A 19,692-nucleotide genomic window follows, 5' to 3' on the forward strand; every position below is an offset into this window, starting at 1 on the left:
GTTGGTCACCAGTCCGCGGCCTAACGCAGCGTACTACGTAGGCGAACAACACGCGAACGCGAAACGAAGCGGTGCGGCGAGGCGCGAGCTATATCAATCGTTTGATACCTATAGAAGTGTCCTACGTGGGCGATCTCGTTGCAAACGCGAACGCCTTGGGCCCGCCGCACCGCGTCGCGTTCGCGAGTTGTTCGCTTATTACGTAAGACGCAGCGTAAGAATAAAACACGGCCAGCCAGCACTTTTGGCACAGTGTCAAGTGTTAAAAATTGATCTCTTTTATTGACTGCTAGTGGACGATGATTTTGACTGCAGTAGGCACGGGGGCGTAGCTCAGATGGTAGAGCGCTCGCTTAGCATGCGAGAGGTACCGGGATCGATACCCGGCGCCTCCAACTTTTTATAATTCCTTCATTTGTTTTATATAGTTGTTTTCATAGATTCCTCAGAGACGTCATACTGCAACAAACATGCGCTAAGCAAGCGATGTGTGCCGTCTTTTATGAGGAGTCATAATTATGTAACAACACGCACTTGCACGCTCTGTACCGACCTTTATTCATCGTCTACACGGTTTTGATTTCAGATCTAAATATTTCCATATTTATTGGATCCGGAATGCAAAGGACTAACGGCTCGATTCGGGAAATGAATTAGAGATTAACTAGATACGATATAGTAAAGATATGTGACGTTCCACGGCAAAAGGTTTATGGCAGCTAGCACCGCAATTCGGGAAATGAATAAGGGATTGACTAGATATGAAATAGTAAAGATATGTGACGTTCCACGGAAAAAGGTACCTTATGGCGGCTGGCGCTTACGTCGCATAGCGCCGCAATAATATTGGAGCGGCGTTAATAAAAGCGTAAGCGCCAACCGACAAATTCAAATTCAAATTCAATTTCTTTAATGTCAAAATAACACATGTCAACAAAATCACAATAGAACTACGAAATATACAACTAACACTAAACACTCAACTACGAAACACTAACACTAAATTAAAAACACAACCAGATCAAGGAAAGAAGAAGAAAATAGCTTAAACATCACAAATACATCACAAATGTCATTATTTACGAAATTATTTAATGTTAAATTTACTGTAGAATTCCTTAACCGTAAAAAATGCCTTATCAATTAAATATGCTTTCAACTTCTCAACAAACAGGTCATACGAAGACGCCTCTTTAATCTCACGGCTCAGGCTGTTAAAGATTTTAATTCCAACTACCCCCAACGAGTTGGATGTTTTCGCAAGCCTGACAAAGACAGACTTAATATCCCTATCAGTTCTCCTTTGTTCAGGTCGACGCATCACATATTCACTTTTGTGCATATACATGTAGGTACTTCGCCACTTCAAGAATATATAACGAGGGTACCGTTAGAATTTTTAATTCGCGGAAATACTCTTTAGTCGGAGTAAATGGCGGCACCCCAGACAACATTCTAACAGCCCTCTTTTGTAGCAAAAATACTCTGTCCCTATCGGCTGCCAGCCCCCAAACGTCAATACCGTACACTAAGATTGAGTTCACATACGCATAATATGCCATACGGAGATTCTTACATGATAGTGCAGGAGCAAGCCGAGACAGTGCAAACGACGCTTTAGTAAGTCTACTGGTAAGTGCATCAATATGTTTGTCCCATTTCAAGCCACAGTCAAATTCGACACCAAGAAACCGCGTGTTCTGCACCTGTGGAAGTGTAGTATTATTTATCGTTATGCCAAGGGGTGTCGGATATAGTCCTCTTAGCCAGAAATGCATTATAGATGTCTTATTTAAGTTAATCAAAAACCCATTTACTTGGAACCAACTTGTCAATTTTACTAATGTATATAAAATGTTCTCTCTTAGTTCATCAAAGGTCTCACCAGTAATTATGGCACATCCATCATCAGCAAACATTATAAAATCGCCATCTTGAAATAAACTAATGAGGTCATTAATCATCACCAAGAAGAGGAAATTTCCAACCGCTGAACCCTGAGGGACAGAACAGTCATCAAGGGTCCTCATCTCAGATTTAGTTGCCCCCCCATCAACGGACACAACCTGTTCCCTGCCCTTCAAAAACGATTTAATAAAATTTAGAAGACTACCTTGTACACCGTACCTTTGCAACTTATGTAATAATAATCCGTGATCAACTAAATCAAACGCACGTGACAAGTCACAAAAAACTGCTGCAACCATTTTCTTTTGGTCGATATACTGAAGGACACGCTGATAGACCGCACGAGCAGCATCTACCGTAGACCTGCCGTGGCGGTATGCATACTGGCGATCGTGAAGTAACTTGTTAGTTTCAAAGTAATCCATCAACCTATTACAAAGGCCTAGCTCAGCAACTTTCGATAGAGCCGGTACTAATGATATGGGACGAAATTTTTTTTTCCTCTTTCAATCCCTTGCCCTTGTAAACTGGGCTAACTTTGACTATCTTCAATGAGCTAGGATATTCCCCAATAATAGCACATTGATTTAGCAGGGCACAAAAAATATCCATGACATTATCAGGCAATTTCTTTATAAGGTTTGCCGACATATCATAAATATCTGTCGAATGTTTGGATTTTATGGCTTTTAACAGTTGTTTAATCTCTGAAATCGTGAAAAGGAAAGTGTCAACTTTGGACACTACTAACTTAGTAGCCTCGTCCAAAAAGTCAAGCGCTTTCCCCACATCTGTTTGCCTACACTCTGATTTATTCAAGTTTATATAATAATCATTAATTTTATCAGCCAGTTGTTTTTGACCACGATTAGATCCAGTATTGGCCATCAACAAAACTTCTATTGGATCCGGTTTAATGTGATTTTTACATGTTTCAGTGTTTATAATGCGACAGAAGGTACCTTTACCCGTGGGACGTCACATATCTTTACTATATCGTATCTAGTTAATCTCTAATTCATTTCCCGAATCGCGCCGTTAATCGCAAATAATTTTAAGTGTAATTACATCTGACTGGCCAGTCTTGGAGTTTGTTGTTGGCACAAATAATATGAGATTAATTGCGAACGTTAAAAGATGTGTTAAAAAAAATTTGAAAAAGTGCAGTCACCAAAATATCCAAAGCTATCCAAGCGTAAAAAAACCATAACGTTTAAATAGTCCCACTAGCCAACCAAGAATGGTTCTAAAGTGTATTCATCCATACGTGTCTTATCATGTAAACAAACAAACGTCAAATCCGTAGAAAATCTAAACATCGTAATGTCAGATGTTTTTGAGGTGATGCGTTCGTTATTAGGATTATTGATGAAAATGTTATTAGAAATTATATTTTTCTGTGGTTATTTGGATGATTTCAATACTTTGCGAGTTTCTTTAAGTTATATAACAACATTTTAAGTGATGATTATTGAGTAATTCCAGAGGAAAGTGTGATAAGTCTTCGAGAAGTGTTTGTTCACTAGATAAGACACGTATGAATACACTGTATATATTAGTCGCCATGGGGTCGTCGGTCTTACAAATGACAGGTGCAAGCGACCCCACTTCGAAATTCCTATGAAGGGACCCTTTTGTATACCTGCCCTTGCACGCTGCCCTCTTTTTTTACTTTACCTATCTGCAGTGGGTAAAAATGACAGCGGGTAAAAATATCAGAGTGGGTATTCGATATGAATATGACGCTTGCGTCTCTCTCAGTAATATCGGGGAACGCGTAAGAGTGAGCCAGATAGTCGCTCGCGATATCGGGAGATGCGTTTTTTTTACAGATAAATTCCTGATATTTCATAGTGTTACTATTTACTTTAATGGGACTTAATCGCGTATACTTGAGCTTTAAGTAAGTAATAGTGAAGTGAATGCTAGAATTCATACGGGCAGCTTATTGGTGAGTAGACTTATACCACACCCCGGACACTGGCGATCAAATGCATGAAACAAACGCGTTCCTACGCACACAGTCTAACCTCGTGTAGGTGAACGCGTACCATGCTTGTGTGAGTGAGATAAGACGTGCTAGGGTTTCCGCCATTTTGTTGTGAAGTTCGATGACCTCAATGACTCAAAACTCATTGCGCGAATTAGGAAGAAATAAAAATCGTATTATGTTGTAAGGTGGGTATCTAGCTCGATTTATACAATAGTTTCCTATTTGAATCAGTATAAACGAAGTAACAAAATTTCTGTATGAAAATTCAGGCCACCAAAATATTACGTAAGTTGAAAACATGATTTTTTGTTCATATAGATATTGTGTTGTTTTCAGTGTGTTCTGATAGGTTTTGTAAATATTTGTTTAATATTTGAATATTTTACGTGGCCTCCGCTCTGCGCACCGCGTCGTCCGTCCTTGCCAGCCGGTAACTGTGAGGTAACCGAGAGCGGGTGGGCGGCACTTTCAACGGGAGGCAGGGAGTGTCCATACTGTACGTTAGTACTATTTATTATACTGTGCTTATACCTTGGTAATATTTTGTATATTTTTTATATTTCGTTATCTTGAAATTGGTTATGCCTTATTTTCAGTTCCCACTTACAGGTACGAATGTTCAAGGAAACATAATAATATAGGTAGGCTACAGTACGCTCCACAGCTAACTAGTTATGCCACTGCTGCAGCTGTTGGCCGATGTGCTTGCACTCTCCACGCGGCCGTGCGCAGACCCAAGTAGGTACTCATTTCTTCAGCGGTAAATTGCCTCGCGTAGCGTCGCGTCGTAAAATTAAGATACGTCAACTAATAGATCTAGAAACGATATGGATAAGATATGTCACTGTCAAAAGTGACGTTTTTGTTTGAAGAAACGTCGCATTTGGCACTGACATATCTGACACTGACGAAAATGTTACTTTTGACACTGACACATCTAATCCATATCGTTTCTAAATCTATTAATTGACGTATCTTAAAGTTCGAATCGGACAGTCGGGTAGAATGTGTCACGTTATGCCCTTGTTGTGTATTAATTTACTATTATTTTCCTTTATTTTAGGTAAATATGAGTTCATCAATTCAGGAAAGAAAAAGCGAGGTATTTGGTCTGAATCCAATATGCGCGCCGCAATGGATGCTGTACTAAATAAGAAAATGTCTCAACGTCAAGCGGCTAAATATTACGGCATACCCCAAAGAACGCTTACAAATCATCTGAAATCCGGAAAATACACCAAACAGATGGGAAGACCCAAGCAAACTAAATTAAAATAATTACCTATTTTTTTTTACTTAAAAGAATGGACTGTGTGCCTTATATGTTTTGTGGTTTTTATATCATTTGGTTGTAAAGTTTTTATCGAAATTAATGTTTTAAATTGAACTTTTTGGTTTTGACGTTAACCTATTGTAGTTGGGCACTCGAGATAAAAAACCGGCTGAGGGCGAGTCGGACTCGCGTTTCAAGGGTTCCGTCCGACACATTAAGTCTGCCTTACGCTTGACTGCACATTTTTAATAGGTTTTCCTGTCATCTATAGGTAAAGAACTATTTTGTGTATTTTTTTCAAAATTTTAGAGCCAGTAGTTTCGGAGATAAAGGCCCACCCCTTCATGAATATTTATTAAATGATAATTTTTTGGCTATTTTCTTAAATAACTTCTAACCTATTTTATATAAAAAAAATATAAGAATGCCTTTATAAAAATGCCTTTTGTTCCATTGTATTTTAAATCTTTATTTTAACATATCAAAATTGCATTAGCCTTTGCAAGTTTATTTTGTAGTCCACTAAATCTCATTGACATCATTGACAAATGACATTATAATAACTGTCTATACAGGTGAAGATTACCAAATATACGGGGAAGGTAAATCCAAGCGCCTCTTCTATCAGAACTACATATTCACTCCGCACTACCACAGGATGATAAACAACGTACTGAAGACCAGATGGTACTGTCGCCGGCAGCACAAGGGCTGTCGGGCTGTCATTTATACTGTTGGAGATATAATTACGAGAACCAGGAATGAGCATAACCACGATTCACCTTGAATTAATAAAAATAAGCGTGTGGCACATTCCAAATGCCCATAGTTAAGTACCTGATTAGCGACCTTAGCACCTCTGCATACACATTTGTATGCTAAGCTAATACTTTCGCTGACTGTACCTACCAGAAACATGAACAATGTACGACTTAAGGTTTGTATAAAAATACATTTGTAGACTTAGACTGACTGCCTTTCTAAGACAACCAAGAAATTTAAAAATCTTAGTTCTATACTAACTTTATTTTGCTGAAATGATAGCACTATATTTTGAGTTCCTAATAAGAGTAATCCTATTTAGAAGAACTATTTAGTAAGTATTTTCTAGTCTCAAAACTTACTACTTAACAGGGTATTACAAGTTTATTTAAGTCAAATGTATATTAATATTGAGTTATAAGTTTGCAAATAAAATGTACATAGTGTGTGTAGGAAAAGTACTTCTAAAATAAATAATTTAAACTAATAAAAATATTATACGATTAATAACTTCGTTTTCAATGCTTTCACCTCAAACTCCGTAATTAAATGCACATTGCATACACACACATTCAACTGTAGTGTACTGGAAAAAGTAAAAGGCAGAAATTCGTGTAGTAGGGTAACATAATCATCAACATTGTAATTGTTAATAATTTTATTTTTAATCTCGGGCACTGTAATAACGATAATAACATCAATAACTGAAAATAATAATGAAATTATTTTCTGTCAGCTGCCGTATTCATCACATCACGCAAAGGCCTCCAACAGATCCTGTACGCTGGCTACAAGTTCTCGACGCGCACCAAACGCGGGAACACGCCGGTCGTCACCTGGTTTTGTTCGTCACACCACACGCGCGGCTGTCGCGCCTCTCTGCGCACTATAGATGGCAGTATCATCTTTGCTAATTCTGAACATAGTCATTGACTAAATACAAATATGAAATTGTATTATGAATACTAAATAATTTAATGTCAAAGATGTAGGAATAAAAAATACAGTAATTTATAAGGTGGGTGAGACTAAGGAGGGTTTTGACAGAGGGGAGTTGTGACAATGAAGATTTCTCGAAAACTATGATTGTTAGCGAGCTGGAACTAGCCGGCCTAGCCAAGGTTACAATCGCTATCGCTTCGACAACTAAACGCTTTGTGTCTCTCTATTACTCTTCCATATTAGTGTGACAGTGACAGTTCCGTTTCGATCGCTACGGAGCGTAAGCGACTTTTGGCTACGCGGCCTGCGTTCTTAAGGGATAAAAGCATTCTGTTATGCTGGTTCCGGCCTTGCGTACGTCTTGCTAAGGTCTGGGACCCCATGATCCCGAGATATGAAAATTCATACTTAACAGATAAATATTAATACTTTAGTTTAAAATTGTAACCTATATACCTACGTATAATAAAATTCTATTATTTAAAAGTTTGGTTTTATAAAGTGCATATGTTTTTTGTGATATAAACAATGTACCGTTTCGAACTCAGTCTATAATCGATAGCTGAAACATGTTTATACCGGTAATAAACATTCTGCACTGCTGGTGACAATCGCTATCGCTACGACAGCGAAACGCGTTGTGTCTCTTTATCACTCTTCCATATTAGTGTGACGGTGACACTGCATTTCGATCGCTACGGAGCGTAAGCGATTGGCATGTTGGCTACGCGACCTGTTTATTAAAAAAAAGCCATAGTAATTTGAGCATTGTTTAAAGTACTTCTTTTTTTAGATCACAACCGTTGGATTGGTACACGTAGAAAAATGTCTCTAGAAGAAAAAAGAGAACGTAAGAAGTTGTCTGAGCGTGCAAGATTAGCAAGAATTAGAAGCGACCCAATACTGCTTGAACAGTACAGAGAAAAAAGAAAGCAGAGATATTATAGAGTAAAAGCAGAAGGAAAAATTATTCCGATACGTGAAATGCCACCACGCGTTCAAAAAAGATTAAGACGTAGAAACAGGGAGTCTGTTTCTAAATACAGGAAAAAAATTAAGAATAATATAGTTATAAAGTCTGTATCGTCCTTGGTTTCCTCAGAAGAAGAAATTATCACACCTTAGTGCTGTAATATTGTTAAACGTTCTTAAACCTCGAGCTGTTAGTACTTTTCTATCGCTTTCGTCTTTATGAGTAACATTCAAACTGAATATATTGGTCATTAGCATGTAAGCTTTATCTTCATATTTTCTGCAACCCAAAATATGTTTTTGCTTTGCTAATACTTTTGTGTTTATTAGCAAGATTCATTATATTTGTCAGTAGCAAGTAGAAATTTGTTAGTAGGTACTTTTCTATCGCTTTCGTTTATATTAGTAAGATTCAATATTATATTTGTCAGTTGCATATAAGCTCATTTATATATTTTCTGCGACATAAATTGATTTGTACTTTTCTATTGCTTTGATGTGTCATGTGTGTAATTGAGTGTTTTAAAACCATAATTGCACTTTTTAATAAATTTCTAAATAACATGTTGATATTTTAATTATTTAGTCGTATCAATTTTATCCTTCGCAATACCCTACAAACTCTGTCTTCCACGTCCTTCTCTGAGAAAAAAATATTTTCAGATTATTTATCGCCGCAGTATATCAAGTCGATACGAGGGAAGCGTTTGATACTGTTTAAGGGATATACTTACTTCGAGTACCAAAACACTCGAGGGCTGAAACGCCGTTAGATATGTTCCACGCATTACTCTAAGAGATGTAGGGCCACTATAACCATGATAGACGATGAGGTCATAGCGATCAATGATAAACATAATCATGAACCACCGACGAAAACATACCCAAGATAAATATTGAGAAAAATAATAAAATAATAATCTGAATATAATACATACCTATACTAGTGTAGTGTAAGTAATCTGAGATTGAATCACCACCATGCGTTGTATTTCTAAATGCTATAATTTTGGTTATGCTTTTTAGGAAATGAAATATGGCCTGGTAACCGCATCTTCGTTTAATTCTTACACAATGTGATACATTTATGTTACTGCAATGATGAAATGAATTAAATAAAACTAAAATTCAAAAGTGGCTTTTAAACATCTACCTAAAGCGCTTATGATTATGGTTACTTTTTAAGCAAATAAAATGTTTGTAATTATTTTGTGTATGTGTTATTTTAACTGCTAACATATACATGAACAACTGCCATTATTGGCTTTGATTAGTGTGTACTCTGTTTATTTGGTTCATTTTATATTGGTTCCCTTACTTGCAAAACTTGATGGAGTATTTCACCATCGCTTACGAACACGTATTCTTTTTAACTTTTGAAAATAGCACGAATCTGATGTTTGGTCAAATAAAATTCTTTCTTGGCTTAAAATATAATTAAGTATAAACCAAAATTTGGCTTCCTAACTTTTTCTAAAAATAATAATCAGTGTAGCGCTTCTAAGTGACACTGGTGGAATATCTCCCACTTAAATAATAATAATAAATAATAAATTGGGCTAAGGCCAAGCCCCGCTGCCAGCGGCAACCTAGGTTAGGTTTTATATAATGTGTTTATATGTATTTTTTATTGTTTTGTAAGTGTTTTTATATTTTACTTTTATATTCATATTATAAATAACCTAACTTAAGACGAAGAATAAATAAAGAGATAATAATAAATATTATAGGACATTTTTACACAAATTGACTAAGCCCCACAGTAAGCTCAAGAAGGCTTGTGTTGTGGGTACTCAGACAACGATATATATAATATATAAATACTTAAATACATAGAAAACAACCATGACTCAGGAACAAATATCTGTATCATCATAGAAATAAATGCCCTTACCAGGATTCGAACCCGGGACCATCGGCTTCATAGGCTGGGTCACTACCCACTAGGCCAGACCGGTCGTCAAAAACTTGCTGCTTAAGTTTAAATGACACTAGCACTTACTTAATACTTTTACTTGTTTCAGTAAAATTCATCACCTCCAGAAGAGGGTATCAATTGCTTCTCCTTAAGGACTACACCTACTCTGCTACATCGAAACTGTCCACCCCTCCGAAGATCCGGTGGATCTGTTCCACACACTGGTCTAAACGTTGTCGAGCTGCTGTTGTGATGTTGGATGAAAAAACTATCAGCGTAAATGATGCGCATAACCATCCGCCTTCAAACCAATAATAAGCTTTGTCATTAAATAACCCCCTCCAAGACTAGTTGGCTGTATTTCACCCACTTCATTCAAGTTCACAAACTTTACTTAGATAACTGTTTAAAGTGACGTTGTTCAGTATAAATTATTATTAATTATACTCATCACTGATTAATAATGATAAATGTGTGTAAAATGTTAGTAGTTTTCTATCGTGTTATTAAGGAGCTATTATGTTAAAAATATATTCTTTATGTTAACTCTTTTAATTGAAATGTATGTGTTACCTAGAAAATTGTTTGTTATGCTTAATATCCAGCTCTTCGATTATTTTCTGTGTGTATGAGTTAGTTTGTTCCTATGATTCTGAAGTCCTATCCACCTTTGAATTAAGTTCATATAATTTACACATGTTTTTTCATTAAAGCACATATTATTGCATTTTTTTTTTAATTTTATCTATGGCATGACTTAGTTGGGATTTGCATTTTTTTTCTCCCTGCACGTAGCTCATTTGAACTAAAGTGGCAAAACCTATAGGTATATGCGAGGGGTTAACAGAAAATTTTATGTTCTAGTGAAATTCGTCACGTCTAGAAGAGGTCATAAACTGCTACTTTTGAAAGATTATACCTATTCAGTTACACGGCATGGCTTTAAATCCTCGAAGACCCGTTGGGTGTGTTCGACACACTGGTCCAAAGGCTGCCGGGCTACCGTAGTCATGTTCCAAGACGAACTCATCACCGTCAACGATGTTCATACTCATTTGCCTTCAAGAAGCAACATATCTTAATGCTACCTATAAATAATATGGCTAGTGCGCACTGTATCTGAGCGAACTTTAATATGATAGGTACTTATCTCTATCTTACTCGGCTGCTACTGGCAGTAAGTCGAGTAGCCACAATATAAAAACTCCCCTTATTTGCTCCCATGTTATTATTATATTAGTAATATTCAATAAATAAAAATAAAAAAAGGTCTGTTTTATTACTTTAAAAAAATACATTGATAACTATTTCACAGAAAATATGTATTGTCTGCAGTGCTTGTTGTCACGACTTCAGAATGTGGGTACAAAAAGGTGTTGATAAACCAGTCTGTAGGTCATATTACATCCTTCTAAAACAAGACAATTAACAAGGCTCTAGCGAATTAAATAAGTTTTAATTTTATATGTAATATGAACCGTTTAAATAATCGCACATTTTTCAGTTAAATTCATCACTTCACAGAAAGGGAACCAACTGATTCTCTTCCAAGGTTACACGTTCTTCGAGTACCGACGTCAAACTAAAGATACCAACATACGCTGGAAATGTTCCACAGGCGCCAAACATAAATGCAGAGCTCGCATGATGATAGACGATGGCCGAATTATTTTCTTAAATGATCTACATAATCATCCACCGCCAAGGTTGAACAACTGGGAGATTCCATAAACAGGATTTCGATTTCTTAAAAAAACTTGTATTTTTTATGTAGGCTATAGGCCATAGCATATTTTGGACAATTTTTTTGTCCACTAAAGAGGTAATTTTTATATTGATATTTTTTATATATTGATAAACAATAAGCTTTTCATTATTAATATAATTAATCGGCTGGTGGGTGTAATGACTGTCGGCTTAGGTATTGACATTTAAGTTTTCCTTTATTTTTTGAATAAACTGTTTATAAAGATGCTTTGTTTGATCATTTACAATGATTGTTCGAAATAGGATAGTCATAAAATTATCATCATCGTGTTAAAATTTTCAGAAGGTAAAAATAAAGTGACGAATTCTTTCAGTGGACTTCGTAACCTCCGCAAAAGGCAAGCGACTGCTACGCTACCAGGGCTACACGTATTACCGGGAGTACTTGTTGACTGGAGGTGTCAAAGCGCAATGGAGATGCTCAACTCATTGGTCACGCGGCTGCCGGGCTAAACTGAAGACAAATGCTGACAAGATCGTGCGACTTAAGGGCAGCCATAACCATTTACCACCTAATTATTATAGTAGGAGCCCTTGGGAAAAGAGTGTGGAAGCTGAGTAGCGAATAAGAGATAAATACTACTTTACTTCCACATAACTTGCAGCAACTGTGAATAATTTATGAAACTCCTAAAATAACAAAGGATTACCTTTATAAAATTATTATTTAATTTATATATTAATACATTTACAATAAACGTAACAGTTTTTTGTCACATTAAAATTAACCTGACCCCCTTGCCAAATTTTTCTGCAGGGGAGGTTGTCTCCCTGCAGCTGACTGTAGGTATTTTATTCGTTAAGCACTTGAGAGTTATTACACAGTAATATAAATAATTGACTAAAATTCCAGCCAAGTTCGTCACCCGCGAGTCAGGCTCGCGCTGGCTTCTCTACAAAGGTTACACGTATCAGGTGCACACAGTCGTCGGAATCAAGACGCGTTGGCGCTGCAGCCGGCAGACTTCGCACAAATGTCGCTCCGTAATCCACACCTTAGAAGACGAGATTGTTTCTGTCAGACATGAACACACACATCCACCTTGCTAAGGGCCAGTTGCACCAACCATAGTTAACAGACTGGTCAATGTCACGCAGCAGTGATCTATGAAACTTCCCATACAATAAAATTTAGCGAAGGCTTTAACGGTGACAGACGGTTTGGTGCAACCGAGCCTAAGACTGACAAGAGTTCGATAAAACTTTCTACTACCTACTTTAACTTTTTGTCACCATAAATAATAAGTATGAAATTTCTATGAAAATAATGACTGTTTTTATGAAACTTCCTCACGCAAAAGTCTGTGCAGAGTTAGCTGTGTCTGGCTACTGTGGCGAATATGCAGCTTTTCATGATAAGATAAGAAAGCAAGCCTCTCCTTATATACCTAGCTTATCTGATAGCTTACCTAAATAAATGTTCCAAATTTCAAGGATTTGAAGGATATATGTGGCGTTCCACGGCAAAAGGTACCTTATGGCGGCTGGCGCTTACGTCGCATAGCGCCGCAATAATATTGGAGCAGCGTTAATAATAGCGTAAGCGCCAACCGCCATAAGGTACCTTTACCCGTGGGACGTCACATATTATGTTCTAAATTTCAAGTTCTTAACTTTAGCGGTCTTGGCTGTGCGTTCAGGCACACAACAATACAACAGAATAAGTAGTGACCAACAAAGACAGAAGAACAAACAGAACAGTGTCCCTAAAGTGATTTTTAGCTGTTAAGATTTTTATTGTTGTATGTAGGTATATTAAGTAGTCTGTATGTATCTATTGGTCTTAATTAAATACATTACATATATCGGTGTTTTTTATTTTTAAAATACTCAAGTAAATATTTGAATCTCATTCCAGCCTTGATAATCACTCGTAAGTTGTAACTCGGTGTAGTTTTACGCAAATTGCGCTTCCGTTTGTCTAGTCCGGTGATAAGAAAATAAATTTCCAAAAGATTCTAAAAGCCTGTTCCTAACTATTTCAGTGTCCTACAAACTGTCGAAGCGGGGCAATCGTCAGCTGGTCGTGGACGGGTACTCGTTCTCCGCGCGACCAGAGATAAACGGGAAAGTCCGGTGGTACTGCTCCACACACGTCCCGCACGGGTGTAAGGCAATTATTTACACCGTTGGAAATGTTGTTGTGTCTATGAAGAACGAACACAATCATGGTTTTCGGAAAACAGTCAGTGAAATGAAGAATGAAGAAATAAATTATACCCAATATTAGGATAAAACAATGATATTAAGCTGAAGTTTTTTTATGTTGCATGCACTTAACTACTTTAATTTCTAAATGTCAAAATAAACAATTAGTCTTACACATTGCAGATTTTTCTTTCATTATTTTCTCTCATATATCTGAAACACTGAATATGAAAGAAGAAAATAACGTTGCAACATCAAAAGGATTCTGAAAGTCTCTTTCTATTTCAGTGTCCTACAAACTGTCAAAGCGGGGTAATCGTCAGCTAGTCGTCGACGGGTACACGTTCTCCGCGCGACCAGAAAGATACGGGAAAGTCAGATGGTACTGCTCCACCCACGTTCCTCATGGATGTAAGGCATATATTTACACCATCGGAGATGATGTGGTGACAGTGAGGAACGACCATAATCATGAGTTTCGGAAAACGGTCTGTGTAAGGAAGATGAGTGAAGAATTTTTAAATTATACACAATATAACTAGCCATATTGTAATTGTATTTAGTGTATTGCAATAAAACATTGACACAGATTTGTTGTATGTTGTACTTAAATAATTATGATTCCGTTCTGGTGATGGAAAAGAAAGAAAATACATATCAAAACACTTCTATTAGATTCTAAAAGCCTTCTTCCTATTTCAGTGTCATACATACTGCCAAAGCGGGATAATCGTCAGTTACTAGTATGTTTTCTTATTGTTTGTGTTGTTAAAGTATTCAATTCGACTTTTTATATTTTTCTCGGTTCAAAGGTTGTCAGAGACCATTTTTAAGAGATAAGACTGCTTGTTGTTACCTCTATTTAATTGACTTTGTTTATGTTTCTGTACATGTATGTGCGGTAACAGTGTGCGGTTGCAGTGTCAATCACATAATTTTCCTTTTTTTCAGTTTTCTTCACAAACTCACAAAAAGGTAACCCTCTCCTAGTATACCACGGCTTTACATACTATCAGAGACCGTTACCCAGTGGCAAATCAAGATGGCGGCGTTCCACACACGAGCGCCGCGGATGTCGAGCCACCGTACACACGTTCGGAGACGAACTGATAGCTTTCAAGGGAGAACTTATATAACCATGAACCTGTCAGGCAAGATGGAAAGATCCCGTTGTAAAGAGAAATTATTTGAATTCTTGAAACTTTTGCCACGAGGCACCAGGCTGCCGCCATTTCCAAAATATGGACTTTTGAGTTCGTCGCTGTCACTCTGTTGCTTATAACGCAAGAGCACGTATAAAATGACAATCGTTTCACTTTCTATTGACGATTTATTTCAACGATTGTCGCTAAAGCACTATTTAGACGATGCGAGAACTCGCATACGAGTTTCATTACATTGCTGTTTTTGATCGGTCGGTTGAATTGGACGTAACCAGCAGTCCGCAGTGTAACTAAAATCGCATGCGAGTTCGCGCGCCGTCTTTATCAGCCCTTATCCTGGGTTATTCTGCACATCCTAAGTACATTGTTAATCCACCTAATATTCTCGAATAATAGAGCTGACCGGATTTTTGGTATTTTTTGTGAAAACTTACTAGTACTGATGGTATCTTAACTACAAGCTGAGGATGTGAATTTAACAGTTACTTATTTTTTCCAGCTTATTTCACAAGGTCTCAAAAGGGCAAGCGTCTACTGATCTACAATGGGTTCAGCCACTTCGAGAAAAGGAAGCAAGGTGACAAAGGATGGTGGAGTTGCTCAAAACAGCAGACTTTGAAGTGCCGCGCGTCCCTTTGTACAGTTAATTATCAGATTGTTAAGGTCAAGCATACACATAACCATGCGCCTAATGCATTGTCATTTAAATAATTTTCTGAGAACCATATTTTAAAACTGTTATTGAAGGTTGTTGTGTAATGTATGGCTCACAACAATGTTATTAAAAGGAACGAAAGCGCTTTGTTTTCAAGGCATAGCGCGGTGCGCATTTCCCACTTCTATGAGACACTTGAGATCAAACGTTGGCGTTCTGAATAATAATGAATAAATTAGTTGTATATAGACCATCAGCTGTAATCTGCTTTTAATAACAGGTGGATCAGATCAATACCCAATCCAGATCTAATTCTTAACCTGTTATTAAAATTGGAATACGCCTGAATTATGAATGTGGCGTGGAATCTAAGAACGGTGATTGCCCTTGACGGAGCAGAAAACGTTCGTGAGTTTCAAGTTTTTAACACACTTATTTAGGTTTTTACGTTTACGTTTCTTATTTATAAGTGACCTTAACGAGATATTTCTGTATGTTTAGTGTTTTTCTAATTAAAGAGCGCTGGTGGCCTAGCGGTAAGAGCGTGCGACTTTCAATCCGGAGGTCGCGGGTTCGAACCCCGGCTCGTACCAATGAGTTTTTCGGAACTTAATGTACGAAATGTCATTTGATATTTGCCAGTCGCTTTTCGGTGAAGGAAAACATCGTGAGGAAACCGGACTAGTCCCAGTAAGGCCTAGTTTCCCCTCTGGGTTGGAAGGTCAGATGGCAGTCGCTTTCGTAAAAACTAGTGCCTACGTCAAATCATGGGATTAGTTGTCAAGCGGACCCCAGGCTCCCATGAGCCGTGGCAAAATGCCGGGATAACGCGAGGAAGAAGAAGAAGTGTTTTTCTAATTAAGTTATTTTATTCAAATATTCAATTCATTATACCTACTGATAATCATAACGGACATTGTGTTGCCAAGGATTTTGAATATGAATGAATTGTACTAGCTTACATTGTGTTTCCTTTAATTCCCTAAACCTAAACTTGATGATATGCATAAGCGGGGCTTCGTGATACCTTTTAATGTAATAATTATTGGTGAAACCAATAAATCTCAGGAATACCATATAGGTACATTTTTCAAATTCCAATACGTAATTAATTTATTCTATGAATATTGATAACTTTAATTATTTTTCAGTCAGTTTCGTCAGATCTAAGCGTGGCAAGCCTCTCCTCGTATACCACGGATTCACCTTCTACCAAAAATGGCGTGGGAACAAAAAAATACGCTGGGTGTGTTCCAACCAGCAGAGCACGAGGTGCAACGCGACAGTGTGCACGATGGGCGACGGCGAAAACCAGGAGATATTGGTGGTTAAGGGCTCTCATAATCATGATCCACCCGCACGTACAGAAGGCTATGGACATATGTAACTTGTCGTTTTAGGTGCAATAAATTATCAAAACCGTTTAGCAGTGTTGGCCGAAAGTTAATGCAAATTGAAAATGTTGGCCATTAATCATTATAAATTGAATCGTAAACTGTAATCGTCTGTTACGGTTTAAGGTTCAATTTATAATGGTTAATGGCCAACATTTTCAATTTGCATTAACTTTCGGCCAACACTGCCGTTTAGTACATGGATCGGTAGATTCAGGTGCAGAGAAAGTGCAAAATAATTCACGAGGTATCGTATTACCGTTTGCTTGTAAAGCGGTCGTGAATCGTGAATAACATCTGCCACACCAAAATCTTTTTTATTAAAAAAAAATGGTATAGTTACCCAGTGGTATAGTTTTTCGGGCTCGGGTGCTAATCCGTTAAACAAAAGCCTTTGTTTCTTTTGAGAGCGGTCTACAGGTCGTGCCAAAGCAACCATGTCGTTTAAAGAGCAACTATCGTGATTGTATTAAGGTTCAATTTCATATGACAGCTCATTCAGAGAGCAATCCGGGTGGTCTTGTTTTTGGATATAACAAAACGTGTTATCTCCGAATAGGCCGTTTCATGAATTTGAACCATATAATTAGAATGGTAAATTGGCGTTTTAAACGGACTTGTTTCCGTTACTTATGCCGGGGCTATTATCAGTAAGCAGTGTAACCACTGCATAAAGGAAACAATACCTTTGTTTAACAGATTAGGGTCCGAGCACGAAAAAATCACCTGAGATAATCCATACTATATCTGTACTTGTACTTGCAGCACTTAGAATGTGTACCTCTTTGTATATTAAATATCTTTATTACCAACTATGAGGTTTTTATTTCTCGTGTGGTACCTTTTTTATGATCAGTAGGTATCTATATATTGTAACAAATTAAAAGTCGTGTAAATTGTCAAAATAAATACTTTTTATCTCTGCTTCCCTCTCGCGCATGAGAGGAGGCCTGTGCCCAGCAGTGGGACGTATATAGGCTGAAATGATGATGATGATGATGATCTCTGCTTCTACTAGTTTCATTATCATTATATAATAAACTATTTTTTATTAGATTGTGACGTCTTTTGGCCTTATGTCTAATGTCTCCCTCGTGTTTATTGAAACTGAGATACTTACCCTCATCAATAAATACTAATATAATGTTAAATTACTCTAATACGTTTCACAGAACGAACAAGACACCGTTTGATGAAAAAACCTGGATTTGCCAGAAAAACCAGGAGAACGTGTGTCAGTTGCTATAAACAACTGGCAGCTGAACGAGGAAGAGCAACAGCCAAGGGACACGCCCGAAAAGTTACGACTTATTGTGATACCTGTCCTCACAAACCACATCTTTGTTTAGATTGTTTTAATGATTTACATTGACAGACTCGTAACTAATAACTCGACAGTCTTAAACTTTTAAAAATTGAATACTATTGTATTATTTCTTGTTCTCATTTTTCAAGCTACAAAAGCGATGGCATTGCTCCACCCACCATCGACATGGCTGCCGCGCCACGGTCATGACCATCTACAACAAGATTGTTAACGTCAAGAACATTCATAATCATGCCACTAAGCTGACTAAATACAAATTTCATAATATTTTTTTATAGTTTACTGTTAGCATTTTGTTTAAAGAAGAAAAGTGACATTTGGATGACAAGGCTGCTGATTTACTGCTGTGGCTTAACTACTGCGGCGTTGATGCGGGAGCTGTCACTGTCAACTGTTGTTGCCAAATTGATAGTACAGTCAGCATCACGAGTAGCGGATGAAACAACGCGCCAAAAGTATCTGATATTCCGGATAACTTTTCCAAATATAGATACTTAAATCTCTAAAATTTACGTTCAAAAGTATATATCCAAGTAACCATCACTTTTCTATTAAGAAGAGACTATTTTTTTTGTACTTCAGCTGTATTCACTACATCGCGGCGAGGCAAGCGTCTGCTATCATACAACGGATACACTTACTACGCCAAGGCCGCATTAGTCACATACAACCACCAGGTACGGTGGTGCTGCTCGACGCACGGATCCATCGGGTGTAGGGCTACTCTTTACACTTTGCATAATACAGTGCTACATGAGAAACGTGGACATAATCATCCACCGCGTAAGTAATTAGCTATAGATTTATGTACATGTAATGGTTGTACGAGTATGCTTACGACCTCAATATACGCTTCTCTAATCACTCGAACTCCGACGCTACTTTGTATGCTCCGCCGTACGCGTCGCTTGACGCTCGCCTCTAACGGCTCAGCCACGACATTGAGCAACTTGCGACGGCGTCAGCGATAACCAGGTTGGAGCGAGACAGCGATCGGAACTTTCGTTCCCACCTATGGTTGTCGCTGCCGCCGTCGCCAGTCGCGTAATGTCGTGGGCGAGCCGTAGCCTGTATACTAAGTGTAAATAAATAGGGTAGCGACTACTAACAACTTGTTAGGTATTTGTTAACAATCAATTACATGTCAATTAATGTAAATAATGATAATTCAATTAGAACATTAATTAAATAATTCACTATTAAGTTTGTGCACTCATAAAGTGTCAAGTACGTAGATGGTAATAAAAAAAATACGTATGAATTGAAGCTATTACTTACTAATCTAATTAATTTATATATAAGGATTTTTATGTACCTACTATGTTTCATTATTTAGTAGTGGCAGACTCGTATAAAGGGGCCCACTGATTAACAGTCCGCCGGACGGTGTCGGCCTGTCAGTTAGAACAAAATTTTGACAGTGTGAACAACTGACAGGCCGATCCCGTCCGGCGGACTGTTAATCAGTGG

The 19,692-nt window shown here is 37.5% G+C and overlaps 1 long non-coding RNA gene and 1 other non-coding gene across 2 annotated transcripts in view; one reads left to right on the plus strand and one right to left on the minus strand.

The window, feature by feature from the left end:
- The first annotated feature begins 322 nt into the window (after window positions 1–322).
- On the plus strand, window positions 323–395 carry Trnaa-agc (transfer RNA alanine (anticodon AGC)). The gene has a single exon. It is a non-coding gene; the product is annotated as a tRNA-Ala (tRNA).
- A 6,558-nt stretch (window positions 396–6,953) lies between these two features.
- The window catches only part of LOC134806082 (uncharacterized), a 105,817-nt gene continuing 93,078 nt past the window's right edge, over window positions 6,954–19,692 (minus strand). Inside the window, exon 3 of the long non-coding RNA XR_010146460.1 lies at window positions 6,954–6,964. This is a non-coding gene — a long non-coding RNA (uncharacterized LOC134806082). The remainder of the gene's footprint in view (window positions 6,965–19,692) is intronic.

Source organism: Cydia splendana, chromosome 2 (genome assembly GCF_910591565.1).
Source record: "Cydia splendana chromosome 2, ilCydSple1.2, whole genome shotgun sequence".
NCBI lineage: Eukaryota > Metazoa > Arthropoda > Insecta > Lepidoptera > Tortricidae > Cydia > Cydia splendana.